At 39.5% G+C, this 24854-nt stretch overlaps 1 long non-coding RNA gene across 1 annotated transcript; it reads right to left on the bottom strand.

Moving 5' to 3' along the window:
• Positions 1-1527: 1527 nt before the first annotated feature.
• On the bottom strand, positions 1528-17457 carry LOC134484461 (uncharacterized). The gene is made up of 3 exons (XR_010061921.1): positions 17281-17457; positions 2229-2722; positions 1528-1616 (listed from the first exon to the last, which is right to left on the bottom strand). It is a non-coding gene; the product is annotated as an uncharacterized LOC134484461 (long non-coding RNA).
• Positions 17458-24854: the final 7397 nt, after the last annotated feature.

Raw genomic sequence — 24854 nt, 5'->3', positions numbered from 1 at the left:
TCTCTCACCGGGTCTGGGAGCCGAGAGCTGCTGCGGGCCGGGATCCGCGGGTGTGGGACTTCCGGTAAACACAGACCGTGCCTCCTAGAGAAATTCTGCTTCCGTGTCCCAAGCTCACCAGGCAGCTTTCTTGCAGCAGAAAATTTGGTCTTACCTGTGGTCCCGAGGCTCAGGTTCGCTCGTGGGGTGCTGCCCAGGGGCTCTCTGCAGCGGCAGCAACCAGGGAGACCTGTGCCGCCCCTTCCGGGAGCTTCAGTGCACCAGGGTTCCAGATGGTCTTTGGCTTTTTCCTCTGGCGTCCGAGATGTGTGTGCAGGGAGCAGTCTCTTCTGGTTTCCCAGGCTTGTCTGCCTCTCTGAAGGTTTAGCTCTCCCTCCCACGGGATTTGGGTGCAGAGAACTGTTTATCCGGTCTGTTTCTTTCAGGTTCCGGCGGTGTCTCAGGCGCAGAAGTCCTGCCGCTCCTAGGCCCTCCCCCACGGGAGCCCAGAGGCCTTATACAGTTTCCTCTTGGGCCAGGGATGTGGGCAGGGGTGAGCAGGGTTGGTGGTCTCTTCCGCTCTGCAGCCTCAGGAGTGCCCACCTGACCAGGCGGTTGGGTCTCTCTCTCACCGGGTCTGGGAGCAGAGAGCTGCTGCGGGCCGGGATCCGCGGGTGTCATGTGCATTATTTTCAACACTGTATTTCAGAAGGAATTATATACTATTGTGTACGGTCTCTCTCGACTAGTGTATGATATCAATATAGTTTGCTGTGACAAATTTTCAAGTAAATATGAATACTGAGGACTCCAGCAGAGTTACACTAGCTCAAACAAATACCCTTCATGTTATTTGTAACCCTCACTGGGGACATTTACTGCTTATCAGAGTTCGGACTCAGTTTTAAGTCTCTTTTTGATCTCATGCTAACTTTTGATGCTTCCTTTCTCCAATAGAATAGTTAGTAAACGAGACTGTATACCAGATATCAGCTGGATTATCAACCATGGGTTGCAATTTGCCTCTCTGCCGAATTCACAGCTATAAGGAAATGTTCCTTATGAGAAGGCCTTGATCTCTACAATGTAGATTTTTGTTGACTGTGGCTTTCTGACTCCCTCAGTTCTCTTAAGGGTCATATCAGGGACGAAATGGCAACGAGAGTGAAAAGGGTTCTTTGTGGACCCCAGGATAGACAAAATCCACCAAAGTTTCCTTGAATGTGATAAGAACATAGTGGACAGGGTTTATGTTCAACTTAGTTAATTAAATGCTATCCTTTATACCCTGTATATAAACAAAGGTTTACACACCTGGATTGGCTTGTTAGCTATGCCTGCTTACCCAGATTACCCAGTTCCCAGGTTATGAATAGGAGACTTTGTTCTCAGCAAGGTATCAGGTGATGGATCAATATCTTACTGTTGCTCACTGTTTTCCAGTTCCTCCAAGGTAAGCAGCTTCTTCTAAAAGGATCTCCATTTTCCATAGTATCCCTGACTCCAGTCTGAAGCTATGAGCCCAGTCAACAAGAAAATCTCCGTAGCTAAGAAAAATTAATTTTTTTCTTTATTTAGTGCTAAGGTTGAGGGGCAGATATTATGGAGACACTCTTTATTGTAAGTTCTTCTTGAGACTGAGAAGGGGTAAGAGCATTGGAAGAGGGTTAGTTTTTATATATTAAGGTTGCATAATAATAATAATAATAATAATAATAATAATAATAATAATAATAATAATAATAGTAAGAAGAAGGAGGAAGAGGAGGAGGAGGAGAAGGAGGAGGAGGAGGAGGAGGAGGAGAAGAAGAAGAAGAAGAAGAAGAAGAAGAAGAAGAAGAAGAAGAAGAAGAAGAAGAAGAAAAAGAAGAAGAAGATTAAGAAGAAGAAGAAGAAGAAGAAGAAGAAAAGAAGAAGAAAAGAAGAAGAAAAGAAGAAGAAGAAAAGAAGAAGAAGAAGGGTAAAAGGAGAAAAGAAGAAGAAGAAGAAGAAGAAGAAGAAGAAGAAGAAGAAGAAGAAGAAGAAGAAGAAGAAGAAGAAGAAGAAGAAAATTAGGCTGGGAAGATTATTCAGCATTTAAGAGCACTGCCTGCCTTTCCAAAGGTTCAATTCCAAGTATACACATCGTGGCATCCAACTATCTATAGTGTCATCTGATGTCCTCTCCCTGTGTCTGACAGGTACATTATACTCATAAAAATCAAATAAAATAAATCTTTTAAATAAATAAAAAACAAAAGTTTACTTACCTAAGTCTAAGTTACTGTGCTTCTGTAGCTGACCAGCTTTCTGTGCTCCTCTGAGAACAGAAAATGCATTCTCTATCTATTAAAATGCAGGATGAGAGCTCGCAAAATGCTTGCCATATCTCAACTGTTATTCAAACACAGCTTCTGCTTTCCTGAGAAATGAAATAGCTGCCCATTACACTCCTATCATACCTTCAAGTTCTGCTTTTTAGAGGCACATCAGAAAAATTAGTGTTTGCATGAGGACCTTGGAGTTGCAGTTTCTTCTGATGTGAGAATACTGGGGTTAACAAAGAGGAGTCAAGACAGTCAACGAATGACTGGGTGTAATGACTATCTTTTGTTGAAATTCTGATGATGCAATGGGTCAGTATTCCTGGAAGTTTACCCAACTAACAGGTTTTCAACTCCAGCTCAATAGTAAGTTTCTCCAGAAGAAGAGCTGTACTTGCTCATTGATGGTGGAGGTTGGCATGATGCCTTCCCGGCACACCCTGTAGATAAACACAAGGGAACATGCATATTATCGGCCAAGTCACAGGAGAGACCATGCTGAGTCCCCCAACAAAGCATGAAGAAAGGGGAAATCTACAGACACTTTGAAGCACTGAAAGAGTAAGAGAGGTCTTTTCAAGTTGGACCTATTAGTTGCTCTCCTGCCTGCCACCATGATTGCTAGACATATGCATATTACTTGTTACAACATGTCAATGACATGTCCAAGAATCCTCTGAAGATGAAGTCCAATACTCTACCCTGAGAGTCAAAACTTTATCTCTGTGACTCCTATTGTATATCTTCCTCATTCAGAGTGTAATTAAGGAACTCATAGCAAACCAACTGCATGCTTGTCAATTCCTGGCTGTTTGCCAAACATTCATCAGATATTCTTGTCTCTTGGTCCCTTCTTAAATAATCCAGCGGTTTCAGACCATAAGTCCTGCTCCTAGAAGGTCTGACCCGAGCACAGATTCTCCAGGAAGCTCGCCAGCAATGGCTCAGGGCTTACTCTGTCTGCTTTTCACCAGATTGTTTCATTTGCATTTTATAACAAGAAAGAAGTCTTAATTTCATTTTTGTCTCCCTCTCTTCTCTCCATGCACTCTGTTTTCCCTGTAAATAACTTGATAATCCTGAAAAACATGTCTGTGTGTAAACCAATAAGTATTAATTAAATACCAAAAGGGCACCTTCTGTTTCCATAACACTAGTGACATCTCAGTGAATACCATGGAATTTCAGGCACACGATAGTGTATCTAGAGGAGTGTCCCCATCAACAGCACATAACTACACAATTACTAGCTCTTCTCCAAATCAACAAGCCAAATTGTCCTTTCCAGTACCTTTGCCTGAGACACAAGGGAAGACTTTCAATCACTCTCCATCCTAAAATGGAGATATGACTATTTTATTGAAATCTTTCCCACCTTCATGTAGAAATATTGAAGCCTAAATTTTCAAAAAAGCCCAGAAATTGTTCTTCCCCTCCTTATGTTGAAGGCTGAAAATGATAAGGAAGAAAGGAAGTTGAGAATTTAGGTCAGGATGATTGTCGTTGATGCAACGATTCTACACAGTTAACCCCTCTAAGAGGACATCTTCTGGAGCCAAATGATCATTTTCTCAAATTTCCTCATCCGTTGTTCCTCATAAATAATGGTGGAGGGTTGGGATTATGCCTTGTTTTTAGAGCAGGTACATAGATAAGTACAAGTAAGCAAAGATCTGGGAACGATCAACAGAGTAGTAGAGTTTGGGTGGGGGAGTAAAAAATAAGGAATAATTGCCTGAATTCGGACATAACTTTGGTCAGAGCCTCAAAAATAACAAGTTTTAGCCATGGGACTGTTTATGATGTGAGCAGAGGTTCACAGGTGAGGCTACAGGTGCATTGGTTAACATAGGTGCAATTTGAGACCTCAAAAACAGTCAGAGAAAGCATGATGGGTCAACCTTGGAATGATCAATTAAGGAGTCATGCTGTAATATGGAGAGTTATAATGTGGAGGAAAAAAACAGACAGAGACAAATACAGACAGACAGATGGACACACACACACACAGACACATCCCACATCGAAGCATCAGTCATGGGGACAAATATGTTGTAGATCAATGATAAGGAGCTTCAACCAGAGAAGAAAAGTCAAATTCTTCTGTTGGGTGCCACATGTGATGTCTATACTCTTGAAAGTGTGTCACTACTTCATTGCTGGACAGCATCCAGTAGAAACATACAGACAGGGAATGGTAAAGTAAGGGTAAAGTCTAGGTATTATTAAACTATACATGTTTATCAAAGCCCTATGTTACCTTTTGTCATGATGCTGGCAGTCCCAGCCAAGAGAACCCAGCCCATGTTCAGCTTGCCATGCATTTCTTGGATCTCTGAAAATTTACTTTCCATACATGCTTATTGGGCCCTAGGCTTGTTTGGAGTTGTTGAATATTCTGCATCTTCACAGTTGTTTAAGTTCTAGTCTAGTAGAGTTGGATGTCAACTCTATTTCTAAATGTGGTTCTCCAGAGGACACCTAGTTCAGATCACGCTGGAGTTTATTAGATAAGAAAGTGCATAAACTGGCAAGAAATATGTTATCATTAGTAAAGACAGCTGTAGGAAAGAGCAAAAAAATATGACAGCGAGGCAAAGAGACACAAACACACACAGAAACAATGAAAGAATATGCCTTATGTACATGAAGCCAGAAAAGAATTTGTGAATCTAGAAGACAAGGTATGAAGCACTGCCTGTAAATCCCAGTAACTAAGAAAGAACCTTGTAGCCAGTTTTGATATTGAGGCTTCATACAGCTTGACCTTTACCAATGTGAGACTCTCGATTTCAATGAGCAAATCCTTAGCCTGGAAAACATATTTGTGGTGGCCCACAAAAAACACAGAGTTGTCCCCTCTCTCTGTTTCTCATTATTCTGATCTCCCATGTCACAAGAGACTGAATGGTCTTCCACTTACCCTCAGATGCAGCTCACAAGGAACAGCACCTATCTTCAACAGTACTTCATCTGAGCCTACCCTTGGATTGTGGATGGTACTCAGGAAGTGAAATGACACGTTGAACTTTGCTTAGCTGGGTGTCAAAGTTCAGAAATGAGATTTCAACTCTGTGATTGTCAACACTTCCATGTATTCATTGGGATGGCAGTGTCACAATGGTTGCAACTGTCTTGTCATGCCTTTCACATGCTTCATGTGACTGAGTTGAAAGTCTCTCTCAGCTTATTTACAGATTGACAGGATGCAGCTAGGCTTCAAAGGCCACATGTCTGACCACAGAAGCCAAAGAAACAATGTTCCAGTTCACAGTTATTTTGTAGACATGTCAGGGTATTTCCTCCAAGTTTTGTTTTGAAGCATATTCTTTTTTTTTATTAACTGGAATATTTCTTACTTACATTTCAATCGTTATTACCTTTCCCGGCTTCCTGGACGACATCCCCCTAAACCGCGCTAACTGCTAACTCCATTGTATATGGGTGTTCCCATCCCCATCCTCCCCCCATGACCGCCCTCCCCCCATCAATCACGTTCACTGGGGGTTCAGTGCTGGCAGGACCAAGGGCTTGCCCTTCCACTGGTTCCTACTAGGCTATTCATTTTTCCCTATGAGGTGGGAGCCCAGGATCAGTCCATGTATGATCTTTAGGTAGTGGCTTAGTCCCTGCAAGCTCTGGTTCCTTGGCATTGTTGTTCATATGGGGTCTCAAGCCCCTTCAAGCCTTTCCAGTCCTTTCTCTGATTCCTTCAACTGGGGTCCCGTTCTCAGTTCAGTGGTTTTCTGCTGGCATTCGCCTATATATTTGCTGTAATCTGGCTGTGTATCTCAGGAGAGATCTCCATCCAGTTCCTTTCTGCATGAACTTCTTTGTCAAGTGTATTCTTTCATTGCAGATTATGCTACTCTTTCTAGAAGGCCACAGTGTGGGAGAGCATTTGGATTATGCCCCATCCACACTTTATAAATTTCTTACATAGACTTCTTTCAGTGACAAGCTTTCTGTAAACTTGCATACAAACTAAACATTTAAGGACACAAACATACACACATGCACATAATAGATACCCAGATACATACAGACACAGACACACACACATGCACACACACACACACACACACACACACACACACAGTGTGCAGGGATAATAGAGATGTGCATGTTGAAAAAAAGTTAGTTATATTTTAGGACATCTAAAATATAAAATGTGAAGGGTTGCAATAAAATCTAAGACCCCAGGATGGAGGATGGGAAACAATTGTGAGGTGTGCTTTTCCCAAAATTTGGACACATAAACAATGAAGTATGAGACATCAGAGCTGCAACGTTAAACAAAGACCAGAAACATACACAGTCAATTGAATGCAAATAGAGCTCATCTCGCTGATGTCTAATAGAAGAGTTCACGTATTCCCCACACCTCCTCTGCATAGTATATCATTGCAGTCCAATGCTAGAACACCAAAGGATATTCAGGAACATATAAAGAGATGCAGCCAGAATGTCAGCAATCCCAGGTGTCAGCTGAGCAGGGACTTCTGATTTCCTCTGACTCCCTTAGCTACGCTTCAGAAAACTAAGGAGACAGCCTCTTCAGGCATTTTCACATCTGCACGGGGTGTAATTTGGCTTCAGAACATCTTAGCCTGTAGGTACAAAAGCCAGGATGAAAACTAAAAATTCCATCTGCATACAGTTGATGTGCAGATGTCCAGGATAACTGCTAAGAGTCTCTAGATCTACGAGTGTAGATAGACATGCCTTGTAGGAATAGAACCTGGTTGTTTAGTTCCCTGGTTATTTAGTACTTTTCAGGACACATACAGAAGTCAGGAAGGAGCCAGTCCCTCTTCTATTTCACTAATTGATAGTTCTTCAGTGTAGTAGAAAACAGCCTGCCAAAGACACTGTAATTAGGACAAAACAGCAGGAAACAGATTGGGAAAAGGTCTACACCAATCCTCCATCTGACAGAGGGCTATTACCTAATACATATAAAGGACTCAAGAAATTACGCTTCAGAGAGACAAATAACCCTATTAAAATTGTGGTATAGAACTAAACAAAGATTTCTCAACTGAGGAATATCAAATATTTGAGAAGCATCTAAAGAAATGTTCATCATACTTAGTCATCAAGGAAATGTAAATGAATACAACCTTGAGATTCCACCACAAACATGTAAGAATGGCTAAAATAAAAACTCAGGAGACAACAGATGTTGATAAGGATGTCAAGTGAGAGGAATGCTCCTTCTTTGTTGGTGGCATAATGAACTGGTTCAACCACTCTGGAAATCAGTCTGGAGATTCCTCAGAAAATTGGAAATTGCACTACTTGAGGATCCAGATATACCTCTCCTGGGCATATAATCAAAAGATGCTCCAACATACAAAAAGGACACGTCCTCTGTTAGGTTCATAGCTGCCTTATTTATAATACCCAGGAGCTAGAAGAAACCCTAATGGCATTCATCAGAGGAATGGATACAGAAAATGTGGTACATCTACACAATGGTGTACTACTCGGCTATCAATACCAATTATCTCAAGAAAGTCATAGTCAAACGGAATGATCTACAAAATATCATACTGATTGAGGTTACCCAATCAGAGAATGGTATTAAATCACACATGGTATGAAATCACCAAAAGTGGATATTGGCACAAAAGCTCAAATTACCCAAGATGAAGGCCACAGACAACTGGAAGCTCAAGAAAAGAATACACAAAATGTGCACGCTTTACTCCTTTTTAAAAGGTGGAACAATAATATCTATGGATTAGACTGAGGGAATCTCAGTAAGAGCATGCCGTACATGTGGCAAAAATATATACAAATCAGTCACCAAAACTAGATAAGATTGATGGAGCTAAGAAGTGCATGCTGCCAGGGACTGTATATAGATCTTCCCTATGAGAAACAGCTAGAGATTATCAAATACAGAAGTGAATTATAGTGGCAAATCAGTGAAGTGAAAACAGATTGTAAGGGGAGTTATAGAAAAAGAAAAGTGGGGCCGGTTAGGGATCATATGGGCAGGTGATAGGGAAAGGAAATAACATTTGAAATGTAAATATAGAAATACCCAATTAAAAAAGGAATAAAATTTACAAAAAATAAAAAAAAAACAAATGAAAGAAATTAAAGAACAGAACTCTGCCAGGTATTCACAGCTATTGACTCAGAAATGTAAAGGTCATTGTAAAGGAAAGATAGTCAGAGTATTACTAGTGGAAAGACTGAGATGATGAAGACTCAACTAGAAACACTTCTCACTCCCAGATGTCAGTGTCAGACAAAAACTGCACTATAGGAATCCAAAGCATGGAGGAGTTTACTCTAAGTGGAGGACACAATACTTGTCTTTCCCTTCTTCCTTAGGACCTTTATTTTCTTGACAAAAAGAATAAAGGCTATGAGGTCTCAGGAAAACAATTATGCCTTGCCCATCACTTGCTTTTGAAATAAAAAAAATAATGATATAAACTCTCTGACTTTGAGGCACAATAAGAACAGGGAAGTCCAGATGCTTCTGAGAGGCTCCAAGCTCCTAATTCCCATATGTGGAAAGCTCACATCAAAGCTAACTCTCTAGAGAATCCACTCAATCCCTACTGAGGTCTCTCTGAGCTATCCCAAGGATCATGTATTTCTTCCTTTTTTGTATACAAAGACAGAAGGCCAGCTTCTTTCTCCCTATTACTTATATCTTTATCCTTTTTGTTCTCCCTCCCATATGGCTGTTTACTCTGAATTAGAGTTTAATTAGTAAACCCTAGAGGTACTGCAGGAATATGTGAGAGGCAGTTGCAGCCACGACAATACTTGTGACATCACAGAAGAAGCTAGGGGAGTCCAGATTACAAGAGATACGTGAGGGAGTGCCTAATGATGATGATGTCACTATTTACTGCCATGTTCTACCTCCTAAAGAGATTTGCTGACATTGACCAGATTTGGAATGTCCTTTCCATTTATGTCTCCTGTGACAATGTGGAAACCTTTGCATAGTCCATCTCTCTAAAGCTAGAGACTTCTCTTTGTTTCATTAGAAGTTACATGCTTTGAATGGAGAAAGTTAGCCCGGGGTTTGACATTGGGTATAAAAGATTTAGGAAGATTTAGGAAGATGGAGTGGAGGAGATTCTTCTATATAATAATTTTTCCCAGGTGCATTCCTGTGACATATAGAACACTTTTGCAGGTTTTCTGTGATTCTGTGTTTCCCAAAGGCCAGTATTCTCCCTACAGACCCTTAATTGAATATTGTGTTTCACTTTCATATTGTACATTCCTTGATAGGGGACTTTATACAGATTCCTGAATGTGTACTCAAAACTTCTGATTTACAATTCCATTTTTTTGCAATGATTTTGGCAACAAAGTTGGCCCAGCTATAGAGTGAATATAACAGTGTAAATATTGTGTACCTAATTCAAATGATAAATTCCAAAATCCTTATTTTATCCAAAATTTAACAGACATCAGTGAAGCAAAGAACAATGTCTACTCTAGAATGTGGTTCTGTAGTCCCAAAATATATTCAGTTCTCTAATATCTACTTTCATTATTTCCAAGGTTCAGACTTCAGGTTTGAGGGTGTTTTACGATGATTCTTTGTTCAGGCCAAAAATAAGGGTCAGGAGGATGGGCAGGGAGAGAAATGTCTTTAGGTCCAGGGAAAACTTAACTTCAATACTTTCATAAGTACAGGATGGAATCTATTTGGCATTGTCATTTGAGGATTCTACATTCTTGAAGTAGTTGTGCATAATCCGTAAAATTCCATCTAACCCCATAGGTGTAGGAAACACCAAAACTACATAAGATTGATGAATCAAAGAGGTGAATGTTGCCAAGAGCTGGAGAAAGATCTTTCCAGAGATGCACAGTTAGAGCATGTTAATTACAGAAGTTAATGCTAGTACCAAATCAGTGAACTGAAAACGGGTCTCTTCTTGGTAGATATTTAGATAGGATTACAAGAGCTGAAGGGACTTTCAACCCTATAAGAACAACAATATCAACAAACCACAGCTTTCTGTTACTAAGCCAATATTCACAGGCTGTCCGTGGACAGACCTATGGCTCCAACAGCATATGTGGCAGAGAATGGATTTCTTGGGCACCAATGGAAGGAGAAGCCCTTGGTCCTTCTCAGATTTGGTTCCCAGTTCAAGTGAATGTCAAGGTGCAGTAAAGAGGGTTGTAAAAGAAGGGGAGTGGGACAGGCTAGGACACTTATGGAGAAGAAATTTGGAAAGATAGTAACATTTGATATCTAAATATAGAAATATCCAGTTCAATAAGCAATAAAATTTGCTAAAAAATTAAAAAATGAAAGAAAGAAAAAAAGAAACTGTTAGCTAATCTAACCTATTGATTCAGAAATATAAAGATTAACTGTCAGGGATAATACTAGTGAAAAGACTGATATGACGAAGAATCAACAAGAGTCACTTCTCTCTCCCAGATATCAGTGTCAGACACAAACTGAATTACAGGAATCCAAAGCGTTGAGGAGATTATTCTCAGATGAGGACTCAGTAATTGTCTTTCACTTCTTCCTTAGGACCTTTTTCTTCTGGGCAAAACGAATAAAAGCCATGAGGTGTCAGGAAAACAATTGGAACCTTCCCAACACTTGGGTTTTGGGATAAAGAAATTAATGATATAAACTCTCTGACTTCCAGGAACGATAAGAACAGGGAAGTCCAGATGCTTCTGAGAGGCTCCCAGCTCCAGATTCCCATATGTGGATGGCTCAGATCAAACTATCTGTTCATGAAACAACTCAACATCTATCCAGGACTCAGGGAGCTTTCCCAAGGACCATGTATCTTCCCTGGAAGGTTTGGTTGCTTGGCATTGTTGTTCATAAGGGATCTGGAGCCACTTCAAGCTCTTCCAGTTCTTTCTCTGATTCCTTAAATGGGGACCCTGTTCTCAGTTCAGCGGTTTGGTGCTAGCATTTGCCTCTGTATTTGCTGTATTCTGTCTGTGTCTCTCAGGAGAGATCTACATTCGGCTCCTGTCAGCCTGCACTTCTTTTCTTCATCAATCTTGTCAAATTGGGTGGCTGTATATGTATGAGCCACATGTGGGGCAGGCTCTGAATGGGTGTTCCTTCAGTATCTGTTTTAATCTTTGCCTCTCTATTCCCTGCCAAGGGTATTCTTGTTCCCCCTTTTAAAGAAGGAGTGAAGCATTCACACTTTGATCATCTGTCTTGAGTTTCATGTGTTCTATGCATCTAGGGTAATTCAAGCATTTGGGCTAATAGCCATTTATTAATGAGTTCATACCATGTGTGATTTTCTGTGATTGGGTTACCTCAATATGGAAGATATTTTCCAGGTCCAACCATTTGTCTATGAATTTCATAAAGTCATTGCTTTTGATAGGTGAGTAATATTCCATTGTGTAGATGTACCACATTTTCTGTACCCATTCCTCTGTTGAAGGGCATCTGGGTTCTTTCCGGCTTCTGGCTTGGCTATAATAAATGAGGCTGCGATGAACACAGTGCAGCACATGTCTTTGTTATATGTAGGGACATCTTTTGGGTATATGCCCAAGAGAGGTATAACTGGATCCTCAGGTAGTTCAATGTCCAATTTTCTGAGGAATCTCCAGACTGATTTCCAGATTGGTGGTTCCAGAAAGTGTTCCTCTTTCTCCACATCCTCGCCAGCTTTTGTTGTCACCTGAGATTTTGAGCTTAGCCATTCTTACTGGTGTGAGGTGAAATCTCAGGGTTGTTTTGATTTGCATTTCCCTTATGACTATAGATGTTGAATATTTCTTTAAGTATATTTCTGCCATTCGATAATCTTCAACTGTGAATTCACTGTTTTGCTCTGAACTCTTTTTTTCAATAGGGTTATTTGTCTCCCTCTAGTCTAACTTCATGTATTCTTTGTTCGTTTTGGATATTAGCCCTCTATCAGTTGTAGGATTTGTAAAGATCTTTTTCTAATCTGTTGGTTGCCTAACAACAGGATCCTCTGTCTTAAGTAAGCTTAGTGGTTTTATGAGATTGCATTTGTTGAATCTTGATCTTGGAACATGAGCCATTGGTGTTTTCTTCAGGAAATTTTCTCCAGTGCCCATGTGTTCGAGATGCTTCCCCACTTTTCTTCTATTAGTTTGAGTATATCTGGTTTGATGTGGAGTTACTTGATCCAGTTGGAGTTAAGCTTTCTACAGGGCAGTAAGAGTGGATCAATTTGCCATCCTCTACATGCTGACCTCGAGTTGAACTAGCACCATTTGCTGAAAGTGCTCTTTTTTTTTTCCATTGGATGGTTTTGGCTCCTTTCTCAAAAATTAAGTGACCATGGGTGTGTGGGTTCATTTCTCGGTCTTCAGTTTTATTCCACTGGTTTATTTGCCTGCATCTATCTCAATGCCACACAGTTTTTATGACTGTTGCTCTTTAATACTGCTTGAGTTCAGGGATAGTGATGCCCAAGGAAGTCCTTTTATTGTTGAGGAATTTTAGCTATTTTGTGTTTTTTGTTATTCCAGATTAATTTTTGAATTGTTCTGTCTAACTCTATGAAGATTTGGATTGGAATTTTGATGGGGAAAGGAATGAATCTGTAGGTTGCTTTTGGTATAGTGGCTATTATTACTGTATTAATCCTGCGAGTCCATGAGCATGGGAGATCTTTCCATCTTCTGAAATCTCCTTCAGTTTCTTCAGAGACTTGAAGTTCTGATCATATGCTCATATCTTTTACTTGTTTGGATAAATCACCCCGAGATATTTTTTATTATTTGGGGCTATTGTGAAGGGTGTCATATCCCTGGTTTCTTTCTTCACTTATTTAGCTTTTGTGCAGAGTTATTTTTATATCCAGCCACTTTGCTGAAATAGTTTATCAGGCTTATTAATTCTCTGGTGGTACTTTTGAGGTCTCTAAGTATACTTTCATATCATCTACAAACAGTGCTCTTTTGAATTCTTCCTTTCCAATCTAATCCCTTTGACCTCCTTCAGTGTCTGCTTGCTCTGGCTAAGATGTCTAGAACCATATTGAATAAGTTGTGAGAGAATGGGCAGCCTGTCTACTCCCTGAATTCAGTGTGATTGCTTTAAGTTTCTCTCCACTAAGTTTAATGTTAGCTATGGATTTCCTGTATATGTTTAGGAATGGGCCTTAAATTCCTGTAATTTCCAGGAATTTTATCATGAAGGGGTGCTGAATTTTGTCAAATGCCTTCTCAGCATCTAATGAAATGATCACTGCGTTTTTATCTTTGAGTGTGATTGTATAATGGATTACGTTGGTGGTTTCCATATACAAAACCATCACTGCATGCCTGGTATAAAACCAACTTGATCATGACAGATGATTGTTTTTATGTGTTCTTGGACTCGGTTTGCAAGACATTTATCGAGTATTCTTGCATCGATATTCTTAAGGGAAACTGGTCTGAAGTTCTCTTTCTTTGGTGTTTCTTTGTGTGGTTTAGGTATAATAGTAATTGGGGCTTCATAAAGGAATTAGGTAGTTCTCTATCTGTTTCATTTTTGTGGAGTAGTTTGCAGAGTATTGGTATGAACTTTTCTATGAGTTTTGGATAGATTTGTGCACTATACCCATCTGATCCTGGACTCTTTTTGGTTGGGAGTCTTTTATTGATTGCTTCTATTTCTTTAGAGGTCACTGGTTATTTAAACGGTTTTTCTGTTACTGGTTTAGCTTTGGTACCTGGCATTCATCAAGAAAATTTTCCTTTTTCTCCAGATTATCAAGTTTGTTTGAATATAGTCTTTTGTAGGATGATCTGATGACTTTTTTAATTTGTTCAAAACTGCTGTTTTGTCTCCCTTTTCATTTTTGATTTTATTAATTTTTTCACACTCTGTGTGCCCTCTGGTTAGTCTGGCTATGGCTTAATGTAATCCGTTTATTTTCTCAAAGAACCAGCTTTTGGTTCTGTTCATTCTTTGTATGGTCCCCTTTTTTCTACTTGGTTGATTTCAGCTCTGGGTTTGATTATTTCCTGCCTTCTACTACTCCTGCATATATTTGCTTCTTTTTGTTCTAGAGGTTTTAGGTGTGTTGTCAAGCTGCTCTTATATGCTTTCTAAAGTTTCTTTCTACCGGCACTCAGAGTTATGAATTTTCCATTTGGCAAAGCTTTCATTGTGTTCCAAAATTTTGGGTATATTGTACATTCATTTTCATTAAATTCTAAGAAGTCTTTAATTTATTTCTTCCTTTCTTTCTATACCCAATTATCAATGAGTAAAGCATTGTTCAACTTCCATGTATATATGGGTGTTCTTTCCTCATTGTTATTGAAGAACAGCCTGAGCTCATGGTGGTCTGATAGAATGAATTGGATCATTTCTATCTTTCTGTATCCTTTGAGGCCTGCTTTTTGTCTAATTATATGATAAAATTTGGAGAAAGTGCAATGAAGTGGTGAGAAGAAGTTATATCCTTTAGTTTTATGATAGATTTTTCTAAAATATCTGTTAAGTCCATTTGGTTTATAACTTCTGATAGTATGTCTATGTCCCTGTTTAATTTCTGTTCCCATGATCTGTTTGTGATGAGAGTAGGGAGTTGAAATCCCCTTCTATTATTATTTGCGGTGCCATATGTTCTTTGAGCTTTAGTAAGGTTTCTTTTATGTACGTAGGTGCCCTTGTATTTGGCTCTTGTAATCCTTTCTCAAAATCTACCAATAAGAGATATGTTTTCAGGTCACTGGTTTGCCACTAGCATTTACTTCTGTATTGACATGATCTGGTTGTGTTTCTCAGTAAAGTTGTACATCCAGTTCATGGCAGCATGCACTTCTTAGTTTCAACAATCTTATCAAGTTTGGGTGGCTGATATACATATATACTTTTAGTCGCACCTACAGCTAAAAGGCTAGGAGGAATATTAACATAGATTCAGTGCAAGTAGGTAAAGAATGTAGAATCCACAAATGGGATTACAATATAGAATCCCTCCTGTACTTATGAACTTATTGATATTGAGGTTTCCCTGAACCTCAAGCCATTCACATTCTTGAGCATCTTCCTGAATATTCTTGTTTGCCTGAAGAAAGAATCATTGTAAAACATCTAAAACCCTCAAACTCTGGCCATGAGAACACAGGAGGGAAGATATTGCAGAATTGACATGAAATGGAATTAGAGAACCGAATTCTATAGTCTATGCTGTCTTTGATTTACTGATGTACGTTAATTTTTGGATAAAATAAAGATTTGGAGTTTGTCATTTGAAGTGGGTATACAATATTTACACTGATGTATTCACTGCTTACCTGGGCCCCCGTTGTTGCCAACATCATTGCAAAAGTGGAATTGGAAAACATTTTTCTACATTCCTTGACAGGGGACATTATATATATTCCTGAATGTGTACTCAATTTTTTTTCCAATTCAATTTTTTGCAATGATTATGGCAAAAAAGGGGCCCAGGTACAGACTGAGTATAACAGTGTAAATATTGTCTACCTACTTCAAATAATAAACTCCCAAATCCTTATTTTTTAAAAAAAAATTCAGACATCAGTAAAGTAAAGGACCACATGGAGTATCGAATTTGTTTCTCTAGACCTTTTTGTTACCAGTAATACAGTATCAAACTTCCACTGTCGCAGAGACAGATTTGAGGGTTTTGGATGCTTTACCATGATTCTTTCTTCAGGCCAAACCAAAGATTCAGGAGGATGGGCAGGGAGAGGAAAGACTGAGGTTCAGGAAACCCTGAACTTCAGTTGGTTCATAAGAACAGGAGGGCATTTTTTTCGGCATTTTCATTTGTGGATTTTAAATTCTTGACCAAGTTGTGCAGAATCCATGTTAAAATTCCACCTTACTTTATCACTGCAGGAGCCATCAATGTGTGTGTGTGTGTGTGTGTGTGTGTGTGTGTGTGTGTGTTTGTGTGTGTATATATATATATATATGCCACATATACATGATGAATATATATACACATCATATATATATATATATATATATATATATATATATATATATATATATATACATACATACCACCAAAACTAGATAAGATTGATGAAACTAAGAAGTGCATTCTGTCAGGAACCAGATATAGATCTTTCCTTAGAGACACACACATTAAATACAGAAGTGAGTGCTAGTGGCAAACCAGTGAACTTAAAATGGACCTCTTCTTGGTAGATTATGAGAAAGTATTACAAGAGGTGAAGAGGCTTTAACCGCATGTGAACAACAATGCAAATGAAAAAGGTACTAAACCAATATTCAAAGTAGGTACACGGACAGAACTATGGCTGGAACTGCATATGTGGCAGAGTATGTCATTCTTAAGCATCAATGGACGGACAACCCATTTGTTCTCCCTGGGTTAGATTCACAGTTCAATGGAACGTAAAGGGGCAGTAAGGGGCATAATAGAGCAAGAACAGGAGCATGGTTAGTGATCTTATGGGCAGGAAATTGGAAAAGGAAATAACATTTGAATATAAATATATAAATATCCAATTATTAATAAGGAATAAAATATGGTAAAAAATTTTAAAAAAATGAAAGAAATTACAGAAAATAGCACAGCCAACTAATAACACTTATTGACTCAGAAATCTAAAAAAATCATTGACAGGGAATGGTAGTCAGAGTAATACTAGTGAAAAGATTGGGACAATGAACTGTCTAATAGGATCACTTCTCTATCCCAGATAACAGGGTCAGACACAAACTGCACTAAATGAATCCAAATCATGGAGGAGTTTACTCTGAGATTAGGACACAATACCTGTCTTTCCCTTCATCCTCAGAACCTTCTTCTTCTGTGACAAAAAGAATAAGAGTCATGAGCTCTCAGGTAAACAACAATGCCTTCCTAACTCTTGGGTTTTGTAAGAAATTAATGATATAAGGTCTCTCACGTCCAGGAACCATAACAAGCAGGGAAGTCCAGATGCTTCTGAGAGGCTCCCTACTCCTGATATCCATATACAGAAGGCACAGATCAAGGCTATCTTTTAAGAGATCCCACTCAAAACCTACCAAGGACTCACTGAGATTTCCCACGGACCATGTATTTGTCCTTTTTTTCATTCCAAGACAGAAGGCCAGCTTCTTTCTCCCCATCTCTTATCTCTTCATCCTCTTTGTTCTACCTCAAATGGCTGTTTACTCTGAATTAGGGTCCAATTAGAAACACTGAGAGGTACTGAACGAATATCCGAGAGGCAGTTGCAGTCAGGACAACACTTGTGACATCACAGAAGAAGCTAGGGCTCTCCAGGATACAAGAGATTTTTCATGGAGGGCCTAATGATGATGTCACTGAGAACTTCCATGGCCTACCTTCTGAACAGCTTTCCTTACATTGACCAAATACAAGGTGCGATTTACAGGAGCTTCCCCTGTGACAGAGTGGATTCCTTCACTTACTACCTCTTTCTAAAGCTAGAGACTCCTCTTTGCTTCATTAATGGTTACATGCTCTGAATGAGAAAGTCAGTGGCTTGACAGGATAGAAATGATCTAGACACATAGAGTAGAGGAGGTACTTCTGAATAATAATTTTATTCCCAGTTCAATTCCTGTGACACACAGTGCAATTTCCTAGGTTTTCTCTGTTTCCTAAAGGACAGAATTTGCCCTATACAACTTTGACTGAATGTTGTCTTACATTTTCTTATTGTAATTTCCTTTATAGGGTCTTTGTATATATTCCTTTGTATATATATTTTTGTACCCAAAAATTGTATTTTTCAATTCATTTTTTGCACTGATGTTGGCAATAAAGAGGGCCGAGCAATAGAGTAAATCTAAGACTTTAAATATTGTGTGCCTACTTCAAATGATAAACACCCCAATCCTTATTTTATCCCAAAATTACCAGACATCAGTAAAGCAAAGGACAACATGAACTACAGATTATGTTTCCTGTAGACCCATTAGATATCAGTACTCTAATATCTAAATTACTGAGTTTCCAGGGACAGACTTGAGGGTTTTAAATATATTACCCTGATTCTTTCTTCAGGCCAAACGCAAGATTCAGGACGATGGGCAGGGAGAGAAATCGCTTGAGGTCAAGATAAACCTCAACTTCAATAGTTTCATAAGAACAGATGGTAGTCTATTTGGCATTGTCATTTGTGGATTCAACATTCTTGACCTAGTTTCCCAGAAACCATGTTAAAATTCCACCTAACATCCAAGCTGTAGGAGCCAATAAAGTGTGTGTGTGTGTGTGTGTGTGTGTGTGTGTGTGTGTGTGTGTGTATACATTTTGTATATATTTTTCAGACACCAAAGCTAGATAAGATTGATGATGCTAAGAAGTGCATGCTGTCCGGAAAACAAGGGCACTGGAGAAAATTTCCTGAAACACCAAGGCCTATGCTCTAATATCAAGAATCAACAAATGGAATCTCGTAAAACTGAAAAGCTTCTGTAAGGCAAGGGATACTGTGGTTAGGAGAAAACGGCAACCAACAGATTGGGAAAAGATATTTACCAATCCTACAACAGATAAAGGGCTTATATCCAAAATATACAAAGGACTCAAGCAGTTAGACCGCAGGGAGACAAATAGCCCTAATATAAAATCGGGTTAAGAGCCAAGCAATGAATTCACAGCTGAGGAATGCTGAATGGCTGAGAAACACCTAGAGAAATGTTCAACATATTTAGTCATAAGGGAAATATAAATCAAAACGACCCTGAGATTTCACCTCACACCAGTCAGAATGGCTAAGATCAAAATCTCAGGTGAGAGCAAATCCTGACAAGGATGTGGAGAAAGAGGAATACTCCTCCATTGTTGGTGGGATTGCAGACTGGTACAACCATTCTGGAAATCAGTCTGGAGGTTCCTCAGAAAATTGGACATTGAACTACCTGAGCCAGCTATACCTCTCTTGGGCATTTACTAAAAAATGCCCAAACATATAAAAAAGACACTTAATCCACCCTGTTTATAGCAGCCTTATTTATACTTGCCAGAAGCTGGAAAGAACCCACATGCCCTTCAACAGAGGAATGGATACAGAAAATGTGGTACATCTACACAATGGCATATTACACAGCTATCAAAAACAATGACTTTATGAAATTCGTAGGCAAATTGATCGAACTAGAAAATATCATCCTGAGTGATATACCTCAATCACAGAAAAACACACACGGTATGCATTCATTGATAAGTGGGTTATTAGCCTAAATGCTCAAATTATCCTAGAAGCACAGAAACACATGAAAGTCAAGAAGTATCATCCAAATGTGAATGCTTCACTCCTTCTTTAAAAGGGGAACAAGAATACCCTTGGCAGGGAATAGGGAGGCAAAGATGAAATGAGAAGCAGAAGGAACATCCATTCAGAGCCTGCCCCACATGGGGCCCATACATATACAGCCATCCAGTTAGAAAAGATCGATGAAGCAAAGAAGTGCAGGGTGACAGTTAAAACATGTAAATCTCTACTGAGAGGCACAGTCAGAATACAGCAAATACACAGGCGAATGCCAGTAGGAAACAACTGTTCTGAGAATGGGACCTGCGTTGTAAGAATCAGAAAAATGAAAGGAAGAGTTTGATGGGTCTCAAGACCCCATATGTACATCAATGCCAACCAACCAAGGCTTTCAGGGACTAAGCCACTACCCAAAGACTATAGATGGACTGACCCTGGGCTACCACCACATAGGTAGCAATGAATAGACTAATAAGAGCACCAGTGGAAGGGGAATCCTTTGGTCCTTTTAAGACTGAATCCCTAGTGAACATGATTGTTGGGGGTGCGGGAGGATGGTGTAGAGGGCCACAATAACATTTGCCACCACAAGATGGCGATGGCTTCCACTGCACCCCATGTGGAAGGCCAGGATAGCTTTCTCCATTTCAAGATGGCGCTGGCCTCCGCCGCACCAGCCGACTTCCTTTCAGGAAGTTAACTGTGTGCGCATGTGCAAGAGTGCCTTCGTGCCAGGTCTTTGCCCACTCTGGGGCATGCCTAATGAGGTCATGGGTAAGCAATCAATCAGGTGTGATGCGCCACACTAGGGTGTACATAAGCCGCGACATGCTGGCGTGCAGGGCCTCTCCTTAAGATTTAATAAACGTTTAGCTGCAGCAAGGATTCGTGTGTCCCTGCGTATTCTTGGTGGCGAGAGGTCACGCGGGACATCTGGTGCCAGAAACCCGGGAGAAAAGTCACCTCCATCGCCAAGGCGCCAAGAGGGGTTCTTCCGTCTGCGGAAGTAATCCAGAACTGTAGTGTTTAAAAGGTAAGACCCTGAGAGACAATGCTTAGCCTTGACCTGCTCCACTTCACTCCCCTGCTAGATGTGGCAGAAGTTTTCATTATCATTTTGTCAGCACTCGGGCTTTCTCTATTGACCTTTGAGTTTCTAGCTACTGCAAGATGGCGTCAGAGTTCACATGGGAGCTGCCCAGCTGTAACAGCAAAGTGGAGAGTGCTGGGGGAGGGGTAAGGCGGCATGTCAGAAACAGGATGGGATAAAAAAATTAAAGAGCTCAAGAAAAAAGGATAACAAGCAGACAGTCCCCTCCAATGCGGAGGCGAGGGATTGTGAATAAAACACCACGGAGGAGAAAAAGGGAGGAGATAAAAGGAACACAGTATTTGGGGAGAAAAATTTTGTCTTTGAGCTTCAAAAAGGTGTGATTAGGCTCTGGAAGCTTCACAGAGTCATACTGATCAGATTTGATAGAGGTAGACCGCCTGAAAATTTATTCAGGAGAATCAAACAAAAGGACATCTCAATGCCCATGCACAGCTTGATGGAGTTAATGTAATTGGGTTGTGAGTGGCATTATTCTGGACTGTGTTTCAGTTCCATAACATTTGTGAATGTCAGTTGTGCTGCTCAGATACCCCGTAATATATCTCAGTATCTTACAGGAATTAGGTTTCAACACGTTGATGGACTAGTCCAGGAATTGAGACAATCCATAGTCCATATCAAATCCACTGGAGTGGATCGTCACCGTGAAAGTGGTGGAAAAGAGCAAACACTACCTCTCTGCTGACACCATCTGGTTTTTTCCCTCTTTGTCTATTGTCTGTCCTCAGTGCACGAAGATGTCCCTATATGTCAGTTTATGTCTGTGGTTTTTGTTTCTTGTTGCTTAAATGTTTTATGTTTCATGTTCAAAAGAAAAAATGGTAAAAACTTTATCTGCTGGTCGGTCACATCTTGATTTGTTTTTAACTCGTTTCAAAAAAGGAACAAATGAATAAAAAGCAGTTTCAATCAGGCCTTTAGAGCCCTGTACCTGCAGCCAGGAGCTAAGGTCAGCTGGAGAAGCTGCCCAGGAGCTAAGCGTCTACACGAGCTGATCTTAAAGGCGCCAGCATCTCCTTAGCTTCTTTGGTACAAATCTGATAGCTGTTTCTCTTAGAAAAATCCATGACTTATTATTTGACTCAACAGGTGACAAGGTGCTTCTCTTAAAATCATAGCTAAAAAGGTAAAAATGGTGCTTGGTCTAAATATTAAAGATATGTGTAGCCACTTCAATTTTGTTTCTCATTGGTTTTAAATGTATAACTATGCTCTACATGTCTTGGTTATGGACTATTGGCTTTCAAGTTATTGGTTATGGTTAAAAGGTATAATATTGATAACAAAAAGTTGACATAAAGACGGTAATTTGTATAGACTCATTCTTAACAACATGTGTCATGAGCCAATCTAGGGAAACAGGTCAAAATTGAGATAATATTTTTATGGAATTCTTATTCTAGAAACCAGGCTTCTAAAAGAATTTAGGGTTCTGGTGTTACAAGGAGAACTTAAAGATTGTGATTAAGGATTGCCAGTGTTACATTGACTAACTCAAACTTATTTGTAATTAAGAAAAAATCAAAGAGGTAGAGATTGTTACAGGATTTACAAAGGATTGATGAGGTTTTAGAACTTGTGAGAGCATTACAGCCTGTTTGCTCTCTCCAACTGCCATTTCAAGATAGATTTAGAGGATTGTTTTTATGCAATTTATTTACGTACTGGTGATTGTGAGTTTTCATTTCGTGAGCTTGCTTATAATTTTAGAGAGCCCTTAAAGTGATATCACTAAGAATGGCTAACAGCTTTATATTATGTAATTTTGTTGCTTCTTCAATGTAAGAAGTTTGAACTTTGAATCTTTCAGTGTATATAGAAATTTTTACTACAAATTCTGCTCTCAAAATGAGCTTTAATATTTGGGGAGTAGCTGACACACTACTCCAGAAAAGAATATTTAAAACTAATTTTAAGCTTCTAAGGATATGTTAATTGGCTAAGTACCTCACCTTGCCAGAGGACTTATGTCTTTTTTATCCACATTAGAGATAAAGCTTCAGTTCTGTTAATACAGAATTGTAGGCTAGAGTCATAGAAGTATTTTACAAAGAAACCTGGTAAAACATACCTTATTCCAAACAGCAATTGAATTGGTGATTACAAAATTCTGATATTTGGCCTATTACATATACAATTTTTTCAGACAAAATTGATAAATGTACTCTTTACATGCTTTTGTATTTACTGTATATTTGTACATGCAACCCATAGGAAATGGGCTTACAGTATTTATAGGTTGTTCATCGAATGAAAAGGCTACATATATGATTGGATAACTTCTTTACTCTCTTGAGTTTTTGTTGTTTCTACACAGATTATTAATTTCCATGGTTTAGCCACTGTTTTTAAATCAAGCTTTGAATTCACATACTGATAGCCAATGTGTGGCTTGTGGTTTTCAAATGATTTCAATTACTTAATGTTTTATTAGAGACAGGTTTTCTACTTAAAATCAATGAGTGATTTCAGTGTGAATGTCTGACAACTCACTGTCCTTTCAGTGCTCTGGCTCAGACAACTAAATTAAACCTTAGACTCATTCCTAACTTTGAAAATGGTAATATAGTTGATAGAAAAAGAGGAAGACTCCATTTGCCTACTTTAACTTCTCAGCCTCGCCCTGCCAGCTCAGGGATTTCTAATAAGAGTAAAATTGGACAATATTTACAAGATTTGACATTTCTAATTAATGCTTATGTTTAGGTAAATAAAATTTGTGAGGGGCTAGAGAGATGACTTAGTGGATAAGAACACTAAGTACTGCTCCTTTACAGAACATTTAAGAACTCAAACCGGATTGCCTGGACCCTTTAGCAAGGGAGGACAATGATACAAGACAGATTATAGGCCTTACATAAGAACAGTTAGTCAAAAAATCTCATTCTTTATATATCCCAAACAATAATGCTCGAGACAATAATTTGGTATACAAGTCAATTTATAAATACAAGTGCTCCGTGTCCTCAATTTAATCCTCGAGGACTTACCTTAATAAATAATATCTTTACTATATTTTAATAAATAAAAAGGGGGAGTTTTCACTTTATGCTAAATAATGCTCCTTTTATTTCAATTTTAAAATTTGGATGGCAAAGTTTATGACACTCAACAACTAGGCATAATTCTGACTAGGTGATACAAAAAGATCCACATATTGGCATGATCCTGTCCAGACATTTTATTTGGGGAAGAGGGAATCTTTGTGTTTTTTCTATAGGATGCTACAAGAGTGTGCCAGCTGCCTGAGTGGCTGGTGAGACTTGCTGCTTCTGGGAGCATGGAGATTCAGCTCTCCTGGTTCGGGTCCCTGAAGTCATTCCTGTGCCCTTAAGAGGAAGATGGAAGATTCCCCCTCATCTTTTGTCATCATAGAGATTTTTCCATTGCTGCACTTAGTGTTAACGCCGTGTGTGTCCCGTCCCAATGTGGCCTGTTCTCTGACCCTCTGTGCACTGCTGCTTGCTGAAGAAGACTGGACTACAGCTGTTGCTGCCCCCCCTCATTTCCCTGGTGACTCTTGCTGCCTTAACTGGTATTGTCATTTTGCAGACTATAGCTTCACAGGAATGCCACCTTCATGAAGCTGCTGTGGACTGGGGAAATCTGTCCTGGTTATACAGATCTCAGACATGGTTCCATTGCCTGCTGGTTGTTCCACAGATCCTGAACTGTCCTGGAAAAGATCTTGACACTTTCACTGCTATTGTAGCAGCCATTACTGCTGCAGACAATGTGTCTGCATGTTTTGAATTATCCTTCCCCAATCTATTGTTAGACAAGCACAGTGGGTGAACTTTCTGGAGTAGTTACTAACAATTGGGAATTCTAAAATTTTATTATAGGAGAGGCTTGACTACGGCCCTTGATGGTAACAGCTGAGGTGAACCAAATGAAGTGCCCACTACTTATCAGGAGTGGCTCTGTTTGGTGCAGCCCTATGCTGTGGATTAGTGTTCATGCTATGGGTGGTTTGCAAACTCAGATCTCAACAGAAACGTGACAAGGCCGTTATCACTCAAGCACTTGTGGTCATTGAAAAAGGGGCCTCCCCTGAAATTTGGTTATCTATCTTCAGAAATTAGACTGTATCTGAGTTCTCTGCATTTGCACGCCACGGATCTGTGGATCCATTGCACTGGGATGAGAGAGACTCAATGATTCTTTGATCAGCCCTTCCACATCGCTGAGGTTTCCTCATTGCATGCGATAGGGTGATCATGATTCCCCCACTAACTCATCTTCTGGCTGCCTCTTTT

This window comes from Rattus norvegicus, chromosome Y (assembly GCF_036323735.1).
Source record: "Rattus norvegicus strain BN/NHsdMcwi chromosome Y, GRCr8, whole genome shotgun sequence".
Taxonomy (NCBI): domain Eukaryota; kingdom Metazoa; phylum Chordata; class Mammalia; order Rodentia; family Muridae; genus Rattus; species Rattus norvegicus.
The sequence above is the reverse complement of the archived record's forward strand: the minus strand, read 5'-3'. Positions and strand labels throughout refer to the sequence as shown.